Source organism: Cricetulus griseus, chromosome 2 (assembly GCF_003668045.3).
Source record: "Cricetulus griseus strain 17A/GY chromosome 2, alternate assembly CriGri-PICRH-1.0, whole genome shotgun sequence".
NCBI lineage: Eukaryota > Metazoa > Chordata > Mammalia > Rodentia > Cricetidae > Cricetulus > Cricetulus griseus.
Window position 1 is genome coordinate 192,807,966 of NC_048595.1, and position 14,035 is coordinate 192,822,000.

The window sequence follows — 14,035 nt, forward strand, 5'->3', positions numbered from 1 at the left end:
TTGTACCTGCTTGAAGTTGACACACCCAGGCAGGGAGGAGCTTCCTGAATCTGGGTACAGGCCACTCTTCCTTCCCTTTCCACCAACCAATACGCAAGGAGGTGAGTGATCCACTGCTCCTACCCAACTCCCTTCCAAAGCCCCATCCACCCTGATCTCCCCGGGCCTGCTCCTGCTTGGGGTAGACCTGCCCAGGGAGTGAGGAACCCCCAGAGCCTGGAAACACCCCACTCTTACTTCCTATCCCTTCCCCACACACCTGATCCCTATGGAGGCCTAACTCCTTCAGAGTGAGGAGACTACCAGGAGAGGCAAGACCATCCAGAACTTCCGACATTGAATTCCTGGCCCACACACACTACTGTGTAACAAGAGGAGATAGAGAGACCCCACCTGCACTCACTGGAAAAAGATATGGAAGAAGACAGAATAAGAACTCTGCTCAACAACAGAAAGACCAATAGGAACCACCAGAATCTAGGGACTCCACTCCAGCAAGATCTGAAAAGCACAACACAGTGCATGAAGAAGAGATGGACCTCAAAAATTATCTCAGCAAGATGATAGAGACCTTCAAAGAGGAAACAAGAAAATCCATTAAAGAAATTGAAGAAAAAGCAAGCAAAAAATTACACCAAATGGAAGAAAAGACAAACAAAAAATTCAAGAAATAAACAAATCTCTTAAAGAATCTAAAGAAACCCAAGATAAAAAAACCAAACAAGTGAAGGAAGCTCTTGAAACAGTTCAAAGCATGAAAACTGAATTAAACACAATAAAGAAAACACAGAATGAGGCGATGCTGGAAATGGAAAGACTGGATAAATGATCAAGAACTAAAGACGTGAGTATAACTAATAGAATCAAAGAGACAGAAGAGAGAATCTCAGCTATTAAAGACTCACTAGAGGATATACATTCATCAACCAAAGAAAACCTCAAGTCCAAAAGATCCCTAACACAAAATATCCAGGAAATATGGGACACCGTGAAAAGACCAAACCTAAGAATAATAGGTATAGAAGAAGGTGAAGAAACACTGCTCAAAGGTACAGAAAACATATTCAACAAAATCATAGAAGAAAACTTCTCCAACCAACAGAAGGATATGCCTATGAAAGTACAAGAAGCTTACAGGACACCAAACAGACTGGACCACAAAAAGAAGTCCCCCCGACACATAATAATCAAAACTCCAAATCTACAGAATAAAGAGAAAATATTAAGAGCAGCAAAGGAAAAAGGCCAAGTAACATATAAAGGCAAACCAATTAGAATCACACCGACTTCTCAATGGAAACTCTGAAAGCCAGAAGGTCTTGGATAGATACCCTACAAGCACTAAGGGAGCATGGATGTCAACCCAGACTACTGTACCCAGCAAAACTTTCAATCACTATAGATGGAGAAAACAAGATATTCCATGACAAAAACAGATTTAAACAATACATATCCACAAATCCAGCACTACAGAAGGTTCTGGAAGGAAAACTCCAACCCACGAACATAACTACATGCACAAAAACACAGGCAATAGGTAATCTAATTTTACCAAACAAAAAAAAGAAGCAGGAGGGCAATATCCATGCACAATGACACAACCAACAATAAATCTAAAACAAAGAAGAACCAATGAACCAAGAACCAAGAATTAATATCCCTAAATGTCAATGGTCTTAACTTACCCATAAAAAGATATAGGCTAACAGAATGGGTACAAAGACAGAATCCATCCTTCTGTTGTTTACAAGAAACACACCTCAACTTCAAAGACAGGCGTTACCTCAGAGTAAAAGGATGGGAAAAGATTTTCCAATCAAATGGGCTCAAGAAACAAGATGGTGTAGCAATCCTAATATCTAACAAATTGGACTTTAAACTAAAATCAATCAAAAGAGATGAAGAAGGGCATTTCATACTCATCACAGGAAAAGTAAATCAAGATGAAGTCTCAATCCTGAACATCTATGCCCCAAATACGAAGGCACCCACATTTATGAAAGAAACATTACTAAAGCTCAAACCACACATAAAACCACACACACTTATAGTAGGAAACTTCAACACCCCCCCATACACCACTAGCAGGACCACCAGAGAGAAACTTAACAAAGAAACAAAGGCTCTGAAAGAAGTTATGACCCAACTGGGGTTAACGGAGGTTTGCATCCAAACTGAAAAGAATATACCTTCTTCTCAGCAACACATGGCATCTTCTCTAAAATTGACCACATAGTAGGCAACAAAGCAAACCTCCGTAGTTACAAAAGAATTGAAATAACCCCCTGTATCTTATCAGACCACCATGCATTAAAGCTAGAATTCAGCAACAATACAAACGGCAGAAAACCTGCAAACTCTTGGAAAATGAATAACACCCAATTGCACCATTCCTGGGTTGAGGAAGAAATAAAAAAAAAATTAAAGACTTCCTAGAATCTAATGAGAATGCAAACACAACATACCCAAACTTATGGGACACTCTGAAAGCAGTGCTAAGAGGGAAGTTCATAGCACTAAGTGCCCACATGAAGAAACTGGAGGAAAGTCACATTAGAGAATTGACAGAACAACTGAAACCATTAGAGCAAAAAGAAGCAAACTCACCAAGGAGGAGTAGACGCCAGGAAATAATTAACCTGAGAGCTGAAATCAATAAAGTAGAAACTAGAAAACATTAAATAGAATCAATGAAACAAAGAGTTGGTTCTTTGAGAAGATCAACAAGATAGACAAACCTCCAGCCAAACTAACCAAAAAGCAGAGAGAGAGCATGCTAATTAACAAAATCAGAAACGAAAAGGGGGATATAACAACCAACACTGAGGAAATCCAGAGAATCTTCAGGTCATACTTGGAAAACCTGTACTCCACAAAATTCGAAAATCTAATGGAAATGGACAGTTTTCTGGATAAATATCACTTACCAAAATTAAATCAAGATCAGACAAACAGTTTAAATCGACCCATAACCCCTAATGAAATGGAAGCAGTCATCAAAAGCCTCCCAACCAAAAAAAGCCCAGGGCCAGATGTCTTCACTGCAGAATTCTACCAGAAATTCAAACAAGAGCTGATAACAGTACTCCTCAAACTGTTCCACACAATACAAGCAGATGGGATATTGCCAATTTCTTTCTACAAGGCTACAATCATTTTGATACCCAAAGCCACACAAAGATAATACTAAGAAAGAGAACTACAGACCGATATCCCTCATGAACATTGATGCTAAAATACTCAATAAAATATTGGCAAATCGAATCCAAGAACATATCAGAAAATTCATCCACCACGATCAAGGAGGCTTCATCCCAGGATGCAAGGATGGTTCAACATACGAAAATCCATCAATGTAATCCACCATATAAACAAACTGAAAAAGAAAAACCACATGATCATCTCACTAGATGCTGAAAAAGCCTTTGACAAAATCCAACATCCCTTCATGATAAAGATCTTGGAGAGAACAGGAATAACAGGAACATATCTAAACATGATAAACGCAATATACACCAAACCAATAGCCAACATCAAACTAAAGGGAGAGAAACTCGAAGCGTTTCCTCTAAAATCAGGAACAATACAAGGCTGTCCACTCTCTCCATATCTCTTCAATATTGTACTTGAAGTTCTGGCTAGAGCAATAAGACAAGAAAAGGGGATCAAATGGATACAAATTGGAAATGAAGAAGTCAAACTTTCACTATTTGCAGATGACTTGATAGTCTACATAAGTGACCTGAAAAACTCTACCAGGGAACTCCTACAGCTGATAAACACCTTCAGCAAGGTAGCAGGATACAAAATTAACACAAAAAAATCTGTAGCCCTACTGTATACAGATGATAAACCCAATGAGAAAGAAATCATGGAAACATCACCTTTCACAATATCCACAAGCAACATAAAATATCTGGGGGTAACACTAACCAAAAAAGTGAAAGACCTGTACAATAAGAACTTTGAGACTTTAAAGAAAGAAATTAAAGAAGATACCAGAAAATGGAAAGATCTCCCATGCTCATGGATAGGTAGAATTAACATAGTAAAAATGGCAATCCTACCAAAAGCAATCTACAGATTCAACACAATCCCCATTAAAATCCCAACACAGTTTTTCACAGACATTGAAAGAAAAATACTCAACTTTATATGGAAAAATAAAAAACACAGGATAGCCAAAACAACTCTGTACAATAAAAGATCTTCTGGAGGCATCACCATCCCTGACTTCAAGCTCTACTATAGAGCCATAGTTCTGAAAACAGCTTGGTATTGGCACAAGAATAGACAGATAGACCAATGGAATCAAATTGAAGACCCAGATATTAACCCACGCACCTACGAGCACCTTCTTTTTGACAAAGGTGCTAAATCTATACAATGGAAAAAAGATAGCATCTTCAACAAATGGTGCTGGCACAATTGGATTCAGACATGCAGAAGATTGCAGATTGATCCATACCTGTCACCATGCACGAAACTTAAGTGCAAATTGATCAAAGATCTCTCCATAAATCCAGCCACACTAAATCTTCTAGAAGAGAAATTGGGCATTACCCTTGAACAAATTGGCACAGGAGACTGATTCCTGAACATCACGCCAGGAGCACAGACACTTAGGTCTGCAATCAACAAATGGGACCTCCTGAAACTGAGAAGCTTCTGTAAGGCAAAGGACACAGTCAGTAAGACAAAAGGACCACCCACAGAATGGGACTTTGAGAGCCCATCCCATGTGAAGGGATACACTCTGGCTCTGGACACATGGGGAAGGGCCTAGGCCCAGCACAGGAAGATTTGGTGGACTTTGCAGAGCCCCTGTTGAGGTCCCTATCCTGCCTGGGGAGTGGTGGGTGGATGGGATGGGGGGTAGGTTGGAGGTTGGGGAGGAGGGATGGGGGTGAGGAGAGGGAGAGGGAGAAGGGACTTACATGTGAAACAAGCCTGTTGCCTAACTTGAATTAAAAAAAAAAGGAGCATGCATCTGACTACCATTGATTAAAACTGGAGAACACCATCAACAGAAACAGCAGAAAGCCTACAAACCCATGGAAACTCAACAACTCACTACTGAATGAAAAATGGGTCAAGACAGAAATTACAGATTTTCTAGAACTGAATAAAAGTGAATACACAACATACCCAAACTTATTGGACACAATGAAGGTAGATCTAAGAGGCAGGTTCATAGCACTAAGTGCCTACATTAAAAAAATAGAGAGATCTCATACCAGTAACTTAACAGCAAATCTGAAATCTCTAGAACAAAAAGAAGAAATCAGCACAAAAGGAGGAGATGAGAAGAAATAACCAAATTCAGTAATGAAATCAAAATAGAAACAAAGAATCATTGAAACAAAGAGTTGCTTCTTTAAGAAAATCATGACAACCCCTTATAAAAATTAACTAAAAGGTAGAGAGAAAAGATTCAAATTAACAAAATTAGAGATGAAAAGGGGACATAACAACCAATACCAAGGGAATACAGAGGATCACAAGGACGTACTTCAAAAACCTGTACTCCAACAAATTGGAAAACCTAAAAGAAGTGGATAATTTCCTTGATAGAAAACATTTACCAAATATAAATCAAGATCAGACAAGCAATTTAAATAGACCTATAACTGCCAAAGAAATAGAAGCAGTCATTAAAAGTCTCCCTCCTCCCCCCTCAAAAAAACAAAGAAAACAGGGCCAGATGGTTTCAGAACAGAATTCTACCAGACTTCCCAAGAGTTAATGCCATTACTCTTCAAATTATTTCACAAAATAGAAACAAATAGAAAATTGCTAAATTCATTCTATGAGTCCACAGTTACCCTGATACTCAAACCACATAAGACCCAACAAAGAAAATTACAAACCGAGTTCCCTTATGAATACAGATACAAAAATACTCAATAAAATACTTTCAAACTGAATCCAAGAACACATTATGAAGATCATCCAGCAAGATCAAATAGGCTTCACCCCAGAGATTCAGGGATGGTTCAAAACACATAAATTGATGAATGTAATCCACCATATAAACAAACTAAAGTGAAAAAACACATGGTAATCTCATTAGATGCAGGAAAGGCCTTTGACATAATGCAACACTCTTCATGGTAAAAGTTCTAAAGAGATTAAGAATACAACAGATATCTAAACACAGCAAGGTCAGTTTGCAGCAAGACCATAACCAACATTAACATAAATGGAGAGAAACTCAAAGCAATTCCACTAAAATCAGGAACAAGACAAGGTTGTCCCCTCTCTCCATACCTATTCAATATAGGACCATGAACTTTTAGCTAAAGCAACAAGAAGACAGGGAGAGATCAAGGGGATACCAGTTGGAAAGGAAGCAGTCAGAGAATAGTTACTTGCAGATGATATGATAGTATACATAAGCTACCCTAAAAATTCCACAAGGAAACTCCTACAGCTGACGAGCACTTTCAACAAAGTAGCTGAATACAAAAGATTCAGATCAGTAGCCTTCCTATATGCAAATGGCAACCAGTGTGAGTAAGAAATCAGAGAAACAACACCTTTCCCAATAACCCCAAATGATGTAAAATAGCTCAGAGTAACCAAGCAAGTGAAAACTTTTTACAATGAAAACTTTAAGGCATTGAAGAAGATATTAGAAGATGGAAAGATTTCCCATACTCACAGATTGGTAGGATTAACATAGTAAAAATGGCCATCCTACCAAAAGCATTCTCCAGATTCAAGGTAATCCCATCAACATTCCAGCACAATTCTTCACAGATCTTGAAAGGACAATTTTCAACTTCATATGGACACACACACACACACACACACACACACACACACACACACACACACACACACACACACAGAGTAACCAGGATTACTCAAACAATTCTCAGTAACAAAAGAACTGCTAAAATTACCATTATTCCTTTCCTCAAATTGTATTACAGAACTATAGTAATAAAAACAGCATGGCATTGACACAAAAGTAGACACATTGATCAATGAAACTGAATTGAAGTCCCAGTTATAAATCTGCATACCTATGAAACCCCTTTTTATAAGGAAGCCAGAAATACACAGTAGAAAAAAAAGACCATATCTTCATACTACATACTTCAAAAGTCATACTACACAGCTGCATGTAGAAGAATAGAAGAATCCAAGTAAATCCATTCTTATCACATTGCACAGAACTCAACTCCTAATAGATCAAAGCCCTCAATATAAAACCAAATACACTGAACCTGATATAAGAGAAAGTACAGAACACTGTTAGTACATGCCTAAGATCAACAATTAATAGATGGGATATTGTGAAAATGAAAAGCTTCTGTAAGGCAAAAGACAACATCAATAGGACAAAATGGAAGCCTACAGAATGAGAAAAATTTTTTTACCAAGTACACATTTGATAGAGGGCTAATATCTAAAATTAATATAAAGAACTCAAAATCTAGATATCAATAAAACAAATAACCCAATTAAAAATGGGGTTCAGATCTAAACCGAAATTTCTCAAAAGAGGAAATTCAAATGACTGAGATATACCTATAGAAATATTCACCATCCTTATTCACCAGAGAATTCATCTTATATCTGTCAGAATGGCTGAAATCAACAAAACAAGTGATAGTTCATGCTGACAAGAAGGAAAAAAGAGGGAAATATTCATCTACTACTGGTGGGTGTGCAAACTTGTACAGCCACTTTGGAAATCAGTGTAGCAATTCCTCGGGAAGATGGGAATTGATTTACCTTAAGATCCAGGTATACCACTTTTGATATATCCAAAGGACACTTCATTCTACCTCAGAAACATTTGCTCAACCCTATTCACTGACACCCTATTCATGATAGAAATTAGAAACAACCTAGATGACCCTTAACAGGAGAAGGGTTAAAGAAAATGTTTTACATTTACATAATAGAGTACCATTCAGCCATTAAAAAATGAAATCATGAATTTCACAGGTAAATGGATGTAACTAGAAAAATTCACCATGAGTGAGATAATCCAGATCCAGAAAGACAAATATGGTATGTATTAACTTATATGTGGATATTAGCTGTTAATTCAATAATAGCCAAGCTACAATCTGCAGTTATAAAGTAAGGGACCAGGGGAGGAGCAGATAAATCTCTACAGGAAATGAAAATAGGATAGATAATTGTGGGTGGATGGGGAGATTGGGGGGAATCAAGTGAATATGGGAGGTAAGTGGGGGATGAGGACAGGAATACCAGGAGAAACAGCTAAAATTAAGGACCATTTGAGGGATAGTATAAACATAACACAGTAGAAGCTTCCTAAAATATATACATATATGAAGGAGACCTAAATGAAATCACCAAATAATAGAGGAGTCAGGGCTCCAACTGACCAACTCTTGTCACCAAATGAAGCTTCCAGTACCAGAATTGGGTTACATATATATATATATATATATATATATATATATATATATATATATATATATATATATATATGTTGTAAAGACTGTAGATGGCACTCCCCAAACTGATATCAAGGCCCCTTTGCTGAATATAGTACCTACACAACTCATTGAACATGGAGAAGATGAGCTGATGCCTATATAAAGCCTTCATCCCTATAGGATAGCATCTTTGGTACAGGAAGAGACTCTGCATGCCACAAAAACAGAAATGTAAACACCTACCCAGCAACAAACTGATCTACAATGGTGTCCTGGCTGTAAGGATATACTAGTGCAATGGTGGAACAAAGCTTATGGGAATAACTAAGCAATATCTGATTTGACTTAAGCTTCACTCCATTAGATGGAATCCATACCCAATGTTCATTAGGTGACCAAGAACCAGAGACTGGATAGCCCTTGGACCTACAGTAAAGCCAAATACCACTGTTCTACTAAAAGAACATAGCAATAAAATGACTCCTAATGACATTCTGCTATACTTACTCATAGATCATTGCCTTGCTCAATCATCATCAGAGAACCTTACTCCTGAAGCAGATGTGAACATATACAGAGACCCACAGCCAGACATTATGCAGAGAGTAAGAGACCTCAGAACATCTATCTTTAAACAGGATGACTCCATTAAATCTTTCCCTTCAGTGTTCAGGGAACCCTGGGGAAGAGGAGGTGAAAGAGTCTAAGAGGTAGAGGAAATGGAAGACACCAAGAAAACAAGGGCCTCTAAATTAACCTGATCAAAGCACATATAGATTCAGAGAGACTAAGGCACCATGCAAAGGGCTTTGTGTATATATTATGGCTGGTAATTTAATGTGTTTATGGGATTCCTGAGTGTGTGAACAAGTGAGTCTTTGAATCTTTATCTGTTTCTTGTGCCTTTTCTTGGGAACTTTTCCTTCTGTTTGTTTTGCTCTATTCCAATGTGTTAGTTTTGTTTTACCTTATTATGTTTTATTGTATTATTATAACTTATAAGCCTATTTGCTGTCTAATGAGAGACAAAAAGAAGTGAATCCACATAGGAGGGAAAGTGGAGGAACTTGGAGGAATAGAAAGAGTGGAAACCATCATCAGCATATATTATGTGAGAAGAATTCTATTTTCTTTTATTCTGACTTTTTTTATTTGAATTAGAAACAGGATTGTTTTACATGTCAATCCCAGTTCCCTTCTCCCACCAGTCCTCCCCTACCACCCCCCCCAACTAAAACCCTATCTATCACATATCCTTTCTGCTCCCCCTGGATGGTGAGGCCTTCCATAGGGTGTCATCAGTGTCTATTGTATCCTTTGGGATAGGGCCTAGGCCCACCCCCGTGTGTCTCGGGGATTATTCATCTATATGGAATGGGCTCCCAAAATCCATACCTATGCTAGGGATAAGTACTGAATGAGAAGAGGAGAAGAAGAGGTATGTAGAGGACATGAGGGAGCAGAAAGTTTGCATCAGGGCAAGAATAGATGATAACAAGAATGGAGATATCATAATAGAGGGAGACATTTGGTTTACAGAGAAATCAGGCACTAGGGAAATGTCTGGAGAGCTACAAAGATGGCACCAGCTAACAATCTAAGCAACAGAGGAGAGGCTACCTTAAATGCCCTCCCCTGATTATGAGATTGATGACTGACATATATGGCATCCTATAGCCTTCATCCAGCAGCTGGTGGAAATAGAAGCAGACACCCACAACTAATCACCAAACTGAACTGGAACCCAGATGCAGAGAAGGACAAGTGAAGAGCACAGGGGTCCAGACCAGGCTGGTGAAACCCACAGAAACAGCTGACCTGAACATCCAGGAACTCTTGCTCCCCAGACTGATAGCTGGAATACCAGCATGGGACTGATCCAGACCCCAGGAACATGGGTTTCTGTGAGTAAACCTCAGAAATCTATGGGATCTCCTGTAGAAGAATTCTATTTTCAATAGAAGGCTAAATAAGTAAATAAGAAAAATTTAAAACTTTAAGCATAGAAATAAAGAATACAATAGTGGCTGCCAGGGAATAAAGCAGTGGTTCTCAACCTTCCTAATGCTGTGACCCTTTAATACTGTTACTCAGGTTGTGCTTGACTCCCAACCATACAATTATTTTTGTTGCTACTTCATGACTTTAATTTTGCTACCTCTTTGAATCATACTGTAAATATTTGTGTTTTCCTGTGGTCTTAGGCAACTCCTGTGAAAGGATCATTCAGTCTCCCAAGAGGCTGTGACCCATGGATTGAGAACCACTGTACTAGAGGCTAAGCCAAGAGTGAATGAATACTGGTTAAAGGATGCAAACTTTCAGTGTACATAGGAGAGATATGTTCAGAAGATGTACTGTTCAGCACAGTGGTTACAGTTAATAGAAATTCAGAGTTTTCTTAATATATTACAATATGAATGAACTTTGAAAACTTTATGCTAAAGTGAAATAAACCAGATGCAAAAAGACAAATATATGATCCCCATATTTGAGTTACTAAAAAATGGTAAACTTTATGAAGTCAGAGGATAGGAAAAGACCAGGGGCAATAAGTAGAGAACGGATAGTTATTTAATAGGCAGAGTCTCAGTGTGGTATGATAAAGACTTCTGGAAGTAAAGATGACAATAAGATGACACTTTAATGTGAATATATTAGATATAGCTGAAATACATCTTTTAAAGTGGTTGGAAACATAAATGAATTATGTATTTGAAAGTTACTAAGAATAAAAGTAACTTATGTGTATCAGTTTCTTCCAGATTTTTCTTGTACATTTTCCCAGAAAAAAAGTTGAAGATTTCTCCCTCACTGCTCCCATCTTGAAGGTTTGGAGACCTACCATAACCAGGACAAAGGAACACTAGAGTTTTCAACCCAGATCTCCACCACTGGATGACATAAAGTTCTGGGGTATGTCAACACTGACAGTTCCCAACTCTCAGACCTATTCAGAGTATTCTCCAACCAAAGACAGCTCCACATCAAGCTCCCATGGTACTAGGTAGTGATATGCAAGCTTCCCAGGAAGCTTACCTTGTTGCAGTGTCTATAACCCATATGGTATGATAACCCTAAAAGTACAATAGTGGCACTCAGATCTTGGTGGCAACCAACAGCTCTCTAAGTTAGTAGCCTTACTGTCTACTAACCATGCCTGGTACTGAAAACCTAGCCAAACACTCTGGTAGAGTGAGGTCATGAACCTTAGGGAAAAAGTACTACCATCATGTCACTAAATCTGCATAATTCCTAACTGAATTCTAAATAGTTGTGCTTAAAGCCACAGATAAGTGTAGTCCTCACCTTGCACCAAAGAAACTTCTCTTTGCAATAGGAGACCATTATAGAAAGAACTATAGGCAACTAAGGAATGATGAAAGTGGGAAAAATAGACCTCCCCCAGAATAAACTGCTCCAAAGAGTCAGCTGTGTTACCTGAAACGGGGGGAGAGGGGGTAAGACAAAAAAGAAAAAGGCAATCATACAGGGTCAGGAGGACTGTTGGTCGATGCCTCTCAGCAAGCTGAACAGCCACGAGTTTATTTCAGAACCTGCTTATATACAGACTAAAGGCAGAAGGCAGAACAAAGCATAGTCAGTTGCCCACCTCCTTATCCTGCCCTTGAGTCAAGAAACCAGCAGTCTCACTATCTTTTCACGTGCCTCCAGCTAGTGTCAAGAGACTGCATTTTTCCGTGTTCTTTCTCATGAGCTTAATCAGAACTTTCTCACAGTTCTCAAGCAGACTGAAAGGGGCTAATCATAACATTTTCACAGCTCTCAAAGAGACTAGAGAAAGCAAGCTGAACTTATAAGTCAGAATAGCCTCCAGATGGAAACTGAGTCACTTATGGGATCCCACAATGAAGCAATTGGTTATACCAAGTTATCAATCCTGAAATTATATGCATACAAGTAACATCAAATGAACTAAGCAGGCTATATTTACATATTTGAACAGCATCTCTGTCTCTCTCTCTCTCTCTCTCTCTCTCTCTCTCTCTCTGTCTCTGTGTGTGTGTGTGTGTGTGTGTGTGTGTGTGTGTGTGTGTGTGTGTGTGTGTGTGACAATAATAACTAAGGGAAACGATGCTATGATTTTGAGAGGGGGCAGAAATATGGGATTACCTGGAAGGAGATGGCAGGAGCAATCAAAAGAAGAAAATGACAAGGTTGTATTTTAAGTTAAATACATTTATAAACTCCTTTTAAAAAGAAAAAAACAGACAGAAATTCATCTCATCTTTCCTGTTGAAGGAGGCTGAATCTATTGATTAATAATGATGATGAAGGCTGTGCTAGCTGTCCTGTGGACTAGCATCCCAGCTTCAGAACTTCACCTGAAACATGAAAATGAGCTTATTATTTATCCCCTGATAAATTGTTGTCTTTCTGTATATATGTTTCTCTTGTTGGTTAATGAATAAAATACTGTGATCAATTAGGCAGGAATACAGGTGGGTCAAGGCAACAAGGAGAATTCTGGGAAAGGTAGGCAGAAGTCATTATCATATAGAGCCTGGGAGAGAGGACAAGCAGGGCATTTGATGGGGGAAGTACTTCTGTGTATGTTTATCTTATTGATTGTTGAATAAAATACTGTTTGGCCAATGGAAAGCAAGGACTAGGAGTCTAAGAGGATTCTGGGAAATGTAGTAGAGAAGTGATGATTCAGGCAGGAAGTGACATGGCAAGGAGACTCATATCTAAGCAAGGAAACAGGAAGTATGCCTTTTTCCCCCCCTGCTCCTTCTCCAGCAGCAAGATGTGATCCCAGCAAGGAGGGACGCCAATAAGGTGTCTGATAAGATAAGTCTTATAAAATATATAGGCTTATGATAGTTAAGACTGAGTTAGCAGATGAGAAGTCCTAGTCATTGGCCAAGCAGCTTTGAACCTAATACAAGTTTCTGTGTATTCATTTGGGCCTAACTCGGGCAGGAGGCTGGCGTAAAGCTCACACGTGGCGGTGGGGCTCAGGCGGCATTTGGCAGAAAGATTTATTGTAACAGGCATTCTACGGTAAGCCAAGACCACATGGAAATACTTAGATAAATATAAATGGGTTAATAATTAAGACAGAGCTTTCCAATAAGAAGCCCTAGTTACTGGCCAACAGTTTCATAATTAATATAGTGTCTGTGTGTTTATTTGGGGCTCAAGAGCAGGGGGACCCTGACTGGCCAGAAAACTCCTGCTTATAATCCTCCCAGGAAATCCATACCTTTCCCTTATCTTGGCACTAATCTCAGTAGCACTCCATAGTCAATCTGCTATATGTTAGTATCTATCCCAGAGTCCATCAGGGTATTAATGGGGAACCCAATCTGTATTATCAGCAGAAAGTCCCCAGGCCTTTGACACTATCTTCTCAAAATAGCATCCTTGACCTATGCTTCCACAGGTAATGATCACCTTCAACCTTCCTGTACTGACAAATGAAGTAGACTCCCAAGCAAATGTTTAAGCCATGCTGAGAAGAGATAGACTGGCACACAGGCCTTATAGCTCTGATTTGCTGTGAGTTTAAGAAGCTTCATCCTAAGCAAGGAAGTAATAGAAGAACTCTTTATTCCTTCTTCCCACTTTGTGTATCATATTGA